We start from the raw sequence: 14,442 nt of genomic DNA on the forward strand, positions 1-14,442 counted from the left end.
ACTTAATAGCTCAAGATTCTTTCAGAATTTATTTCTGCGGATCAAAAACAACCAAAAAAATTTTCAGTGAAGTGGCGAGTGCTATTGTCTATCAATCAGGACATTAGTGGTTTGGGACCCACTTGATCCGCAGATTAATAGACATGATGGTTGCCCTTTTCAATTAGTTCAATTCCATCCTTTTACTGAAAGGATGTACATGGCTACCCTTTTGCTTAAGCGGACAATGAAAATTGTTTGATGATGGTTGTTTCCCACATCGGAGTTTTCTGGATAAAAAAATGAATATAATGGGAAAATGTTGTCCAAAGTATTGTTATTATTCTTGATAAATGCGGCCACGAAATCGATTATATTTCCGTTATAATCGGTTGTTTCCGGTAAAATTATATCAAATAATGGTTTATAATCTCTATAACTTTTGCAAAAGCATTTGCAAAACTTTCAAGCTACTTCTGCTATACTCACGGCCTACTCGAATTCTAAACTTACTCAATTTTGATTCTGTAACGCCCGTATAACCCCCCTACCAATCATTCTCCCCCTCGTTTTCTACTTACAGGTTCACAATTTCCCCTTTTATTCTTTTTCCATATTTACGATGAGAGATAAATTGGATTCGGGAGAGAAAATAATTACCAGCAAAAAAACTCGAAATTAACAAGTTATGAGAAAAACTGCGAAACAAAAATTGAAAAAACGATAAATTTTGCTGGCCAAATCAAAGTTTTCATTCCTGTAGCGTGTATCAAGACAAAAGAAACTGTTAGGTTTTGAATATTTGCACTGTGTTTGAAATTTTGAGGAAAATTTTGTAAAAAATGGATCATAATCCATTATAATTTAATATATTCCATTTTTTAATTCAAAAAAAATATCAAATCATAATCCAATTTATTCGATTTTAGTCGGCTGCTTATGAGTTTTATAGAGACTGACGTTGAAAATCCAATATAATCGATAAGTTTTCATGAGACTTCAGTAAGGGTTATATTCCGATTTCATTCATGATACAGATAATTTATGCTTTGGGCTTTTTCCTGCGAAGTTCCAAGATTTTGGTCAAAAATTTTTGACGGATCTTTCTTACAACCTTAGGAGTATTGCTAACTTGAAATCAAAACGAAAAACTTCCTCTACATTGGACAGTTTTGTGGGGGTTTGAAATTTATCACACGAGCCTAATTTTTTTGACTAAATACTTTTCTGAATTGAATGACAGGAAGCTAATTGAACTAATCAAAGCAACACTAAATGGAAAATTGATCATCTTGATTATAACTCCGTGGGAACTGTATTGGAGACTGTTAAGAAAAATAGACATTTTACTTATTGTGTACCATATAACTAATGAGTACAACTAAAGGCAACGTTAATGGAATTTAGGGACATTTTTATTTCAAGAAGTTAAACGAGGAATTCCTAGAGCAATCATGTATAGAGCCGTTTAGCACAGTAGGTGCGGAGCAGTTTGCGATATTGAGGGAAAGAACTGAGCTGATGCATAAATGAGTGATGGGAAATATACAGAGTCGGAGTAAATTTAATCCGGGGCGTCAAAATACCACAATCGGCCAAGAGACAGGCTACATAAAAAGAGAGAATAATAAAGCTATTCGTAAACACCATCTTATTAAGCATTTTTCATTGCTTCTTACCTCTTTTAGTATCGATAATCCGTGCTCTTTTTTTTAAAAAATGCCCTTGTCTTTTATGTGAATTTCGCTGTTTTTTATAATTCCTTTCATGTGTAATCACTTGGTTGTTTTTATACCAATAATGGTAACTGAAGTCTTTTAGTAGTAGTTGGAGTATGTGGTACTGTGTAGTACTGTTGCCACAGTAACCTTGGAGAATAAGTGGTATTAATATTCTGTTATGTTTTGTTATTATTATTCAAGGCCATTCATGCAGGCCGAACGCAACAGTCATTTGGATTTTTGCTATCTGAAAAGACATATGAAAAGATAAACATGATCTCTAACCAAAAACCAAGTTTCACAAAGAGTTAAATCATAATTTATTACTCTCCTGTTTTATTGCTAACTAACGCCCATAGCATAGGAATATCACATGGCGCAGCCAGCAGGATTTATGTCCCAAGACAACAGAACGGATATGGGAATTCCTGTATTTTGGACAACCGCGAATTCCGACCCTCCGTGGAATTTCAAGATATGGCTAGATCAATTTTTACTGGCAGTTACAGTAAAGGAGAGCGTGAATCCGGAACTACTGTTAGAAGAACAAAAGGAATTTTGTTGGAACCGTTACCGAGGCCGGAGACTCCACGAGAAAATGAGAATGCACAGGCGATTGCAGAGAGAGAGGCCAGAAACCAACTCGCATGGGACAAAATTTTTCTGGAAAACGATGAAAGAAGAGCTAGAGGACCAAAGGTTGGACACAACGTATATTATAATGAAGTACAAAAAAGGGTAGCCTCTAGATTATTCCTAGCGTTGGGAACAGAAGAGAAAAAGAAATTTGTACAAAAAAATCCGCATGTGGAAGTTTCAAAGTTAGAATTTCGAGAGATGGTTGCTTTGGCAAAGATTGCATTTGACAAAACACAAAGTGTTACGTAGGAGCGTTATAAACTGTTTAATCGAGCTCAAGAAACAGGCCAAACACTAGAGGCCTTTCATGCAGCATTAACTGCCCAAGCAGCCAAAGCGGAGTTAGGAACACATGAAGATGAACTAGTGCGCAATTTATTCATATCGAAAATGAAAAATGTGGTATTGCAGGACACATTAACATTTGATACATTCTCAACAGAGGAAGTATTGAAGGGGGCATTGAAGTTTGAACAGAGTAAACAGACAACTCAGGAATTTCAAAAAAACGAACTCATCGACTGCAAATGCAGGTCAAATTCACGTAACAATGAAAATAAAGCAAGAACCAATCATGAATATTGGTAATAAGAATGACAGTGGCAGGAAACAATCAAGCAATACGTACAAAAAGAAATCATACTCGGATAAAAGAGAGAATAGAAATCCTATAGATTCGAAAACATGTACTCGATGTGGTCGATTATTTGGAGAAATGGCCCGCCATGGGCAAAAAATGTAAAAATTGTTCTAAAACAAATCATTTTGCAAAAAAGTGTAAGTCGCAACAAGTAAATGAGATTGCGAAAAATCATCTAGCTCAGATGAAGAGTGTAATTTGATTCAGTCATTTGACTCGTGCAATGAGTTTGAAATAATGGCTATCGAATCTGAGTTGTCGTCGTTGGAACAGATAGACGAATACATAAAACAGCAAGCGAATAGAAAACAAGAAACCAGGGACAGCGGTAAGGACATACAGAAGGTCGATATTTGCAGAAATACCCGACAAATAAGTTCATTGAAAGCTTTGGTGAGAATAGATCATCAAATCATAAATATAACCATTGATACCGGAAGTCCAGTATCGTTTCTTAATTGGGCAACCGCAAAGCAAATCTTAGAGACTTCGAAAAATACGAAGTTCACTCCACGGGAAAATCTAAATTTGACTGCCCAATTTGTGGACTACAATAAACAGCCAATTAATGTACTGGGCGCATTCACCACAACCATCTGTTCGGCAGGGTGGAAAGTAGTGGGAGCATCGTTCTTGATCACAGAAAGACGCATGAGCTGTATATTGGGGCTGGATCTACAGAGCAAAGTGGGGATTCACACAACACAGAAGTTGGCGCCCAAAGACAAGACGAGGTTTGATGTACTACTGTGCGAACAATCAGAAGGTTTAAAAAAAAATTTATAGTAAATTTAAAGACCTTTTGATCGTCAGGGGTGTTCGAAGAATCATGTTGTCAGTACAAAGTTCAAGTATCCACTTTGTCCCTTACAAGAAAAAGGGAGACAAATTCCAATACACATACAGGAGAAGGTGTTTGAGGAAATGAAAAAACTGTTAAAAGAAGGGCATATAAAACGTCTGGACAAATGTACTAGTGATTGTTTTATAGCGCTTTTTGTAATAACAGTGAAAAAAGATGATTCCATAAAATTGGCCCATAAGATGCAAAACCCATAAACAGACAGTTATTCAATAATAAATATCAAATGCCTAATGTTGATGAATTACTTGATGGGGTCAGCCAAATAATTACAGCAAATACAAACGGCACGCTTTATTTCTCAGTACTAGATTTGAAGTACGCGTACAGTCAACTGAAACTGGTTGCAGAGACAGCTAAACAATGTAATTTTAACATCATAGGAGGACAAGCTACCGGAACATACAGATTTTTGACCGGATTCTGTGGCCTGGCAGACATGCCGGCGGAGTTCCAAAAGGCTATGGATAGAACGTTAAATCATGCCGAAAATACATTCTGTTTCCTGGATGACATACTTATTGTGTCTAAGGGAAGTGAAGAAGAACATGAAAAATTGATTATGAACGTACTGGAAAAGTTAGACAAAGAAAACTTGGCATTAAAGTTATCGAAATGTGAATTCTTTCAGAATGAGGTAAATTGGCTGGGACATAAGTTATCGCTGGATGGTATTTCAGCAAAAATAACAAAAACGGAAGCGATATTGAAGCTTAGTCCGCTAACTTCTTTGAAACAACTCAGGTCATTTCTGGGTAGCATAAATCATTTGGCCAAACTCATACCCAACGCGGCTAATTTAACTGATAAGCTGAGACCTCTCTTGCGAGAAGAAAATGAGAAGAAAAAACTCAAAAGCGTGAAAATTCAGGTTAAAAAATTCGAATGGGAGGAAAAACTTTCGGAGAAATTCGAATCGATAAAAGCAGCGGTTGCGAACATAACCAACATTCACTATTACGATCCTAAATTGGCTACTAGGGTAAAATGTGACGCCAGCCACAGTGGGCTAGGTGCATTGTTGGAACAACAAAAGGTGGAAGGGGAGTAGATACCGATCGCATTCGCGTCGAGATATTTAAACACACAAGAAAAAAATACTACACAAATGAGTTGGAACTGCTAGCAGTAGTATGGTCTGTTGACCGATTTAAACATTATTTGCTAGGAAAAGAATTCGTGATAGCCACAGACCATAAAGCACTTGTTTCTGCTCTGGATGAAAATAAGTCAAATAAAACCTACCAATCTAGGCTAACCAGATGGGTAGACAGACTATTACCCTATCAATTTAAGGTTATTCATATACCAGGGAAAGATATGGGTATGGTAGATTATTTGTCTAGAGACCCGAATGGTGAACCGTGGCCGGAATCAGTTTTGGATGAAAAATTTGTAGTCACATCGATTGAAAGCTTTCTAAAGCTCTCGACTGTTTACACAGTCGACTAAGTGATCACGATAGACTCGACCGGAACGAAAACGTTCTAGAATTTTCAAGAATTGATCAAAATGTATCAAATCAGAACATGTCATCCAATAATTGCTATGGCAACCAAAACGTTTTAAAACGGACAAGGCATGACCGGAACGAAAGAAACACGAAGTTGCGTTCGTTGCAACGAGAAAAGTGCGAAAATTCAAAAATCAACTCAAAAATCAGTTTATCTCAAAAGTGGCAGCAAATACAGTCGGTTGAATTACTTAAATTAACAGAAAATTTGGCAGATTGCGAGTATACACAAATGAACCCAGGAGAAAAATCGAAGAGCGGAAAAGGGTAGAAGATGGTCAGGATACAGGATCGGAATGATACTTTGAGGGAAGAAGTAACGGAAACGACATTTCAAAGAACTAGAACAATACAGCGAACCCCAAATAAATCAGACTCAGAAAACTCGGACGCAGAAGTAATACCACAGGTGGAATGGCATTCAATGAATAGACAAATCTGGACAAACACTGAAAACAACGGTCAGTCAACATCAACTGCTGAAACAGCCCAACCAACGACAGTCTCGTTTTGGGAACTCACAGGATCGGAGAGAAGTGATGACCGCAGATCAGTAATAGAACTAGAAGCTAATTCGTTAATGCAAAGCCCGAAATCACCGAGGCAGAATACGTCAGCAGATGAAACGGAAACAGGACAAAACATTCACTATTACGATCCTAAATTGGCTACTAGGGTAAAATGTGACGCCAGCCACAGTGGGCTAGGTGCATTGTTGGAACAACAAAAAGTGGAAGGGGAGTAGATACCGATCGCATTCGCGTCGAGATATTTAAACACACAAGAAAAAAATACTACACAAATGAGTTGGAACTGCTAGCAGTAGTATGGTCTGTTGACCGATTTAATTATTATTTGCTAGGAAAAAAATTCGTGATAGCCACAGACCATAAAGCACTTGTTTCTGCTCTGGATGAAAATAAGTCAAATAAAACCTACCAATCTAGGCTAACCAGATGGGTAGACAGACTATTACCCTATCAATTTAAGGTTATTCATATACCAGGGAAAGATATGGGTATGGTAGATTAATTGTCTAGAGACCCGAATGGTGAACCGTGGCCGGAATCAGTATTGGATGAAAAGTTTGTAGTCACATCGACTGAAAGCTTTCTAAAGCTCTCGACTATTTACACAGTCGACTAAGTGATCACGATAGACTCGACCGGAACAAAAACGTTCTAGAATTTTCAAGAATTGATCAAAATGTATCAAATCAGAACATGTCATCCAATAATTGCTATGGCAACCAAAACGTTTTAAAACGGACAAGGCATGACCGGAACGAAAGAAACACGAAGTTGCGTTCTTTGCAACGAGAAAAGTGCGAAAATTCAAAAATCAACTCAAAAATCAGTTTATCTCAAAAATGTCAGCAAATACAGTCGGTTGAATTACTTAAATTAACAGAAAATTTGGCAGATTGCGAGTATACACAAATGAACCCAGGAGAAAAATCGAAGAGCGGAAAAGGGTAGAAGATGGTCAGGATACAGGATCGGAATGATACTTTGAGGGAAGAAGTAACGGAAACGACATTTCAAAGAACTAGAACAATACAGCGAACCCCAAATAAATCAGACTCAGAAAACTCGGACGCAGAAGTAATACCACAGGTGGAATGGCATTCAATGAATAGACAAATCTGGACAAACACTGAAAACAACGGTCAGTCAACATCAACTGCTGAAACAGCCCAACCAACGACAGTCTCGTTTTGGGAACTCACAGGATCGGAGAGAAGTGATGACCGCAGATCAGTAATAGAACTAGAAGCTAATTCGTTAATGCAAAGCCCGAAATCACCGAGGCAGAATACGTCAGCAGATGAAACGGAAACAGGACAAATCATTGAAGTGGACTTAACTGTAGACAGCATTGACGACAAGGAGTATAGTTCAGAGGTTAGCGTGGTCTCGGCGCAACAGACAAAAAGGGTTAGCTACAGATCCAGGAAACACGAACATCAACTAGCGAAGCAAGCAAATGGGGAGAATAGCCCGTTATCACTCACAAAACTATTTGATAAAAGTCTACTGGCGGAATTGGTATCAGAAGATACTTGGATGGATCGGCTCAGGCGAGTGATGGAGCGGAATGACAGACAAGGATTCGAGATGATGGGTCCCTACACCAATCCGCTGTGGCATCAAATGTATGTAATAGATGACTGCCTCCTAGTAGATAATCGCTTAGCAGTACCAGAGAAGTTGAGACAAGCTGTGCTTCGGCGACTTCACCAAGGACATCCCGGACAAGAAGCGATGCTAGAGGTTTCCAACTACTTAAGTTGGAGGTTTCCAACTTATATGCACAAAGACATAGTTAACATGGCCGAAGAGTGTAGGAGTTGCACCCGTTACGATAAAGAAGATTTAGAAAGATCGGCGTTAACAGCTTCGCAGTTGAAGAGACGCATTGATCAATCGAGAGACAATGTCAAAATTATCCGAAAAGGTCAAAATAGTCGGGACGTCAGCCCACTGTTTTTGCGTAAAACTACGGCAGCTAAAGAAAGGGCCAGAGCAAAGGAGCTGAAGCAGCTACTGGAGGCCAATGCGCGATGAAATGCCACTCGAAGGGACATTTCAGACAGCGAGTTACGAAGAGTCGTAGACGAGACCAGCACGATAAATCCCGAACTGAGAAAAAAACTGTTATATGCATGGGAGCGAGAATTTATTGGGGACAAACAGCCTACAGTGACTGACAATTTGTCGGGTAGCTTCCTTCGCAAACACGAACAAAGAAAAGGTAGAAAAGCCCTAACAATATCGCTAAAGGGGAAAGTTGTATCGGAGAAAGCATCGACAGTAAAAACGGCTGCTGGTGCAGTTTATCAGAAGAGCGACATAGGGAGATCAAAACTGCCTGTACAGTCCAGAATAGAAGGTTCGGAGAAAAAGAGAAGCTCAACAGGGGAAGAACCAAGAAGTAAACAACAAAAGACACTAACACAGGATGAAGACGATGACAGTGAGTCGGCCGAAGAACATGACGTTAAAGATCAGGGACCAAGAGACCAGGAAATAGAAAATAGTCGGTTGGTGGACAAGTTTCAAAATTCGCCTAGCATAGTAACGTCGAAAGATACAAAGACGGGCGGGGCATTAACCTAGGAGGGAAAAGGAATAAGCCAAATCCAGCGGGACCGTTAGTACATAACCCGAGAAGCTATCAGAGCAAGTCCACAACGCAAGAACCGAGGAAACCAAAAGCTGCCAAAACAGCAACAAAAGAATCCAAAAAGCGGGATACAAGCAATGAAGAAGTCTACATTGAGTCGTCTGCTCCCGTTACTCGACAAACCGACGAAAAGGAAATTCTGGACACATTCCAGAATAAGAATATGACATCAAAAGAATGGGAGGCACTCACAAATCAGGTCTTGACCAGAGGGTGCAAAAAGAAGCGGAAAAATTACTAACTCAACAAGCAGGACCAGTCGATACTTGTCCCCCACCAGGGTTTTCTGACGAGTCCGACAAAAAAGAGGAGGAAACGACAGTTAGGAGGAGTAATAGGCAAACGAAGAACCAGGGGCCAAAGAGATATGGTAGCCCAGTATCCCATTCGGTCAAACTTATTAGTTGTGAGGACGACCTCACGGAGCTAAATTTGGCAGCACTAGAGGCCTACAGAACAAGATTAGCGAATTTAAATCTCAACAACAAAAAAACAACGCTGGAAAACAACACGTTCAACCTATTAGAGAGACACCTATTCGAACGGAAATTTGGGGCTACATCGTTGGACGTTTCTGGGTCGTGGAACGCTGCGAGAAACAACGCGGAAGTAAAGAAAAATAACAAAGCAAACTAAGTCAAACACTAAACAACCTAGTAAACTGAGATACAAACTCATATATTGATTATAAAATTTTACAAGGTATTATATAAAATTTTGTTGTCCTCAGGGGAATGTGGTACTGTGTAGTACTGTTGCCACAGTAACCTTGGAGAATAAGTGGTATTAATATTCTGTTATGTATTGTTATTATTATTCAAGGCCATTCATGTAGGCCGAACGCAACAGTTATTTGGAAGTTTGCTATCTGAAGAGACATGTGAAAAGATAAACATGATCTCTAAACAAAAACCAAGTTTCACAAAGAGTTAAATTACAATTTATTAATCTCCTGTTTTATTACTAACTAACACCCATAGCATAGGAATATCACAGAGTAGTAAAGAATGAACAAGTGCCAAGATTGTTAAAATCTGTTGAAACTGAATCACAGAGGGAAATGTTCAGCAAGTAAAATCCTCTGCAACAATTGTAGCAGCGGTTGTTGCCACTTTGCTGAAGATTGCAAGGAAGATGGAATTAATCAAGTCGAGGGCTCTGAATATTTTAACCAATATGGGACAACTGTTAACCAAAAGCTCAGAGTGCAGGAGGAGGAAGAAGAAGAATTCTGGCACTTTTGCAATTGGGACAGCATGGGTCCCAGCAGAAAGCGGAAACTGGTAGCTGCTAGATATTCGATTGCGCAGAAACCAATGGCAAGCGAGTTTCAAAGAGACATTTCATTCTGATTGCAGGAAAAACTTGATGAATGGAAGACACGAGATAAATTTTTGGAAGTAAAATTAGCCTCAGAGGAGTTTCTTAGTAACTGCTGCAGTAAAACAGATGACGTCATCATTATTAGGTGACGCATAGTCATAGATTTTGAATCTGACTGCTGGATTGCAAAGGCTCAGAGTTTTCATTACCGAGGGGGGCCAAAGAGATACTATGGGGCACAACCTTTTGCCATCGTTGGGTATTGAAGTGAGATAAACAAAAAGTAGCAGGAGCAGTGAAGGAAATAGTGGGAAAAGATAGCAATATGAAACATCAAGTTTCGCCAGCACATCTCGAACAAAAAGGAATGTTGGATTTTTGGCTTGCAAGAAAGGACACGGTACCTGTTGAAAAGAAAATTGAGTTCATAGTGAAGATGAAATCACTTGAAATGATGAAAACTTTCTAAATTTCATATCAAGAGCGTTAAAATTTAAATAATTCGAACTCATCAGTAACTTAGGCTTTTATTTCATCCCTTACTTGGATAAATTACATTTGTCTGATTGCATTTTCTTCCTTGTAGAACAAATCTCATGCCACCAAAATTGCGATCATCGCCGATCTTAATTCGACTAGACAAGGGTCACCAAGCTTTGAGATGTTCAAGATGAAAGACGTTGAAAGCATTTATTTTTGAAGGCTCATTGAAAATTCAGTTTCAACTAAGGTCAGCAATTTGCAAAGAATGCAAAAACCTTGTAGGATTTTGAAACCAGTCATTTCAGCTTTCAAGATAAAGGATTTTTTTGATAGCTATCTAGCTTTACTAGTCATAGCCAGAGCTATTCACACAGATCAGCGGTCAAGCTTTGCAGCGAAAACCATAGACGAGTTTTGCATCAAAAACAATATCCAACTAATAAATGCACCGGTGGGTATTCATCGGGAACGGAGTTAAATGGGAGATGTATTAGCACTATCAGGGAGCGTTTAATGGCTTATTCCATTCAAAAACGAAAACCAGCTTTGGAAACGGCTTCAAAAGAAACAAGACTGCTCGTATCAGGGCAAAGCCCTGAATGTTCCGACTGCCTTTTAAGGTTTTATGGAGCAGTAAAAACATTTAAAAATTTAAAAAAAGATGTAATAAAAATTTTAAAAAAATTCTTTTTAAATTTGAAATTTTTTTATGAAAATCATCCCCCCACACGCCATATAAAGTAGAAAAAGATAGATTTTGCTCCTTGTAAAAAATCAATTATGGCAATTAAGCGTCTTTCAACCAAATTGGAACGATTTTAAGACGGATTAACTCTCCGCTTACGCGTTAATAGAGCGAAATATATCGCGCGTTAATTGTCCCAAATTGGCCAAAATGGCAATCTTTAAACCCCCATAACTTTACGAAAAATGATCACAGGTGAAATGATCAAGATGTTGCCCAAGGAAATTTTGGCAAAAGATCGCGTCGCCATACAAACAAAGCGTATGTATTGAGCGCGCAGGGAAATAATTTCCATATGCTTGGTAAAAATCAGGATCGGTTGAAATAAAAACCATATTTTGAATTTTACAGAAAAAACGTGCGAGAAACGGAACACCCGGTTACATTGGACTCGGGAAAGGTGACTCATAAATCTGATATTTCGCTAAGCTTTTGTGCAACATCAAGCGCCAGTTAAGTAAAAAAAAATTCAGGACAGAGCTGAGCACTGAGTCAGAGAATGGGCCAATTCAATAAAAGGAAAAGATGCTCGAAAGGAAGCAAGTCTACAAGCCACATTAGAAACTCCGGTGAAAATTGCGGAGAGGTCCGCAACTGAAAAATCCGATTATCATCGACAGCTCATCGGAAGGGTCGGGCACAGTGACAGACGAAATGCTGCTAACTAAAAACAATTGGCGAGGTCAGCTGATAAGGGTAACCCTAGCCCAAAAACCGGCGACCTTGTGCCGCACACCAGTTCAGAAGAGAACAGCGTAGTCAAAGAGCTGTTGGATCCCGAGGAAGCAAAGTCCGATAACGTCGTCATCAGCTGACAAAGCAGAGAAGGCCAAAGACACAAAAGGGCTCAACGCATTGGGATCAAAAGGGCTCAACGCAAATGGATTTGCAGAAGACCAGTGCGTCCCGCAAAGAGGAGGGAGAGTATACAACGACGCCAGAGGCGATCAACGCAGAAACGTCGTGCACCCCTCAGGGAGACAATCCAGAAAGGAATACCTGGACACGATTAGTCCGTTAGTTAGGATGCCACAGCCGATTTTGCCTCATAACACCAGACCTTATAGAGACGGCAGAACTCCGAAGTTTTTTGGCGAAAAGTTTTTCACGAGCAAATGTTCTTCAGGTTTTCAACTGGTGAATTTAGTGACGACGAAGGATAGCTCCGAGGACGAGCAAAAAGAACTACTACAAGCGACCACAGGGCCTTCGAGTATGAGAACAGTCAGTCGACCTTGGGAGAAGCACACATCGGAAATTGTGCTTTAGTCAAGAAAGGGTCAGTCTGCCCTGTGAAAAACCCATATTCAAGAAATGGAACGCCGAAGACGCTTACTTTCTTAAGGAAGACTTTCAAAAAATTAAGCTTTTTTTCTGCTTCGAAGTTTACCATTTCTTAAAACCAAGACTAAAGCGTACACTTGTCAGGGCAGTCAAATTGCTCAGATTTTTGCCCAATTTTGGTTTTATTTTTGCTTTTTGGGTCCTTTTCGTATATTACCTAGAACAAACTCCGAAGCAATTTGTACTAAAGATTAACTGCATATCTAAATTTCGACTTATTTTGTTTTACCATCTGGCTTAATATAGATACAATCACAGCATTTTTCTCAAATGAAAGGTTCAAGTCAGCGGCAGCTGCTAGTTTGAGAACATGGAACTTTGTATTCTAAGTTTCATACTAGACCAAAAAACTCAAATTTTGTAATTAACGTTACTGAACTAATTGTTTAGAAACATTCTAAAATCTGTTTTCTCAGAAAAAACTTGAACCACAAAAAACATAAGCGACCTGCTAATGAATGTTAGGAAGCTTTTCAAGTTTTGTTAAGGAAATGATTCAAGTTCCACTTTTTTGCCTCAAAGAACTGAATGACGGTTGTTTCTGAAATTTCATTTTTTCTCGATGTCAGGATTTTCCAGCCATTTGTCATAAGATGAAACGATATTTTTGGCTCTAAGTAAAATACATTTCCCATCGCTTGTATTTCGGCGCCATCTTGCATAGTTTCGAATGCAGACTGCAAGATATACACTTGCGCCAAAGAACGATTGCCAAATCCGTTGTTTTCGAAACTGTTGCCGACAAAAAATAGACTTCGATCGTCTTTTGTTCCGACAACAAATGAATCGCTAGGTTCGTTTCGAAGATCAGAAAGAATTTGCGTTTTAAATTCACGCGTTTGGATGTTAAAAACTATCAACTGCTTCTTTTCGTCAAGCATAAAAACAGAGTAGTTAGCTGTTTTAATGTCCCAGCTTGAAATTCGTTTAGCGGTCAAATCAATTTTTTCTTGGTAGTTTTCGTTTTTCAGAATAACCATCGAAGTCCAAAATCCGTGGACTCTTTCAAAAACAATCAGGAATTCGCCACAACCAATAACTGATACAAGAAAATCTCTAAACCGAGGTAAATGTTTCAAATCAACATTTCGACAGACCACCAATGTTTCCTTGTTTAGACAAGAAAGAGAATAAATTCTGGGTTCAGAACGATAAAAGAGTCCATATAAGTTGTTATTGCTTAGTGCAATGTTCATCAAAATAGGCTGCGAGTTTTCAGATATTTGGTACAAAAAACGAGAACACTTTGTTTGCCAACATCTTTTGTCCATTAGTTGAATATCATACCGATTATTGAACCTAAGTTTGGTCAAAAATGATGCTGAAACTTTGGGGCGGCTTTCAGACCGACAAAATAGGTTTCCATCCAAATCTATCACAGTTTCTGCGATGACTTGAGTATTAGGGAGATTTATCAATCTCAAACAATTTCCTAACGGCTCAATTTTGAAATTTTGATCCAGTTGACCTATTTGTGCTTCACGATCGAAATTTTTGTCATTTTTTGTTCTCATATACGTCAAAGTTTGTGATATCTTTTGAACTGATTCGTTCAAAGAGTTCCGAAAAAACTCAGCTTCGTCGAAAGTTTTCGTGAACTTTTCGAGCTGCTTTTGAAGTCTATGCTCAATGAACTTAAGCTCATCTTCGAATTGCTTTTTCGAGCCGTATTCGACAAGATTTTCAAGTTTTTCTAAATTAATATCGGAGCCACTGGAACTAAACGTTTGCTTTAATTCGTACCATATTTCGGCCACGTTTTTGCAAAGCTCCGTGCATTCTTCAACTTTTGGTTTCAAATCTGAAATTTGCTTTTGCATATGAACACTTAGATCCATTGTCGAATGTTTAGGGTGTTTATTACTTAAACAAAGAGGGCAGAAAACGACTTCGCAGTCGGCACAGTATAAATTTTCCAATCTTCCCGGATGGTCCGGACAAAGAGTTCGATCTGGTTCCAGTTGTTCGTTTGGTAAGTACTGAAACAAAAACTTTCTGGTTAAGACT

At 38.8% G+C, this 14,442-nt stretch overlaps 2 protein-coding genes across 2 annotated transcripts in view; both read right to left on the reverse strand.

The window, feature by feature from the left end:
• LOC134855194 (dnaJ homolog subfamily C member 10-like) overlaps positions 1–14,442 on the reverse strand; it is a 434,156-nt gene that overhangs the window by 219,265 nt on the left and 200,449 nt on the right. The gene's annotated exons all lie outside the window — the stretch shown is intronic.
• The window catches only part of LOC134855193 (dnaJ homolog subfamily B member 9-like), a 427,207-nt gene that overhangs the window by 212,309 nt on the left and 200,456 nt on the right, over positions 1–14,442 (reverse strand). The gene's annotated exons all lie outside the window — the stretch shown is intronic.

The sequence above is a fragment of the Symsagittifera roscoffensis genome, chromosome 10 (genome assembly GCF_963678635.1).
Source record: "Symsagittifera roscoffensis chromosome 10, txSymRosc1.1, whole genome shotgun sequence".
Taxonomy (NCBI): domain Eukaryota; kingdom Metazoa; phylum Xenacoelomorpha; order Acoela; family Convolutidae; genus Symsagittifera; species Symsagittifera roscoffensis.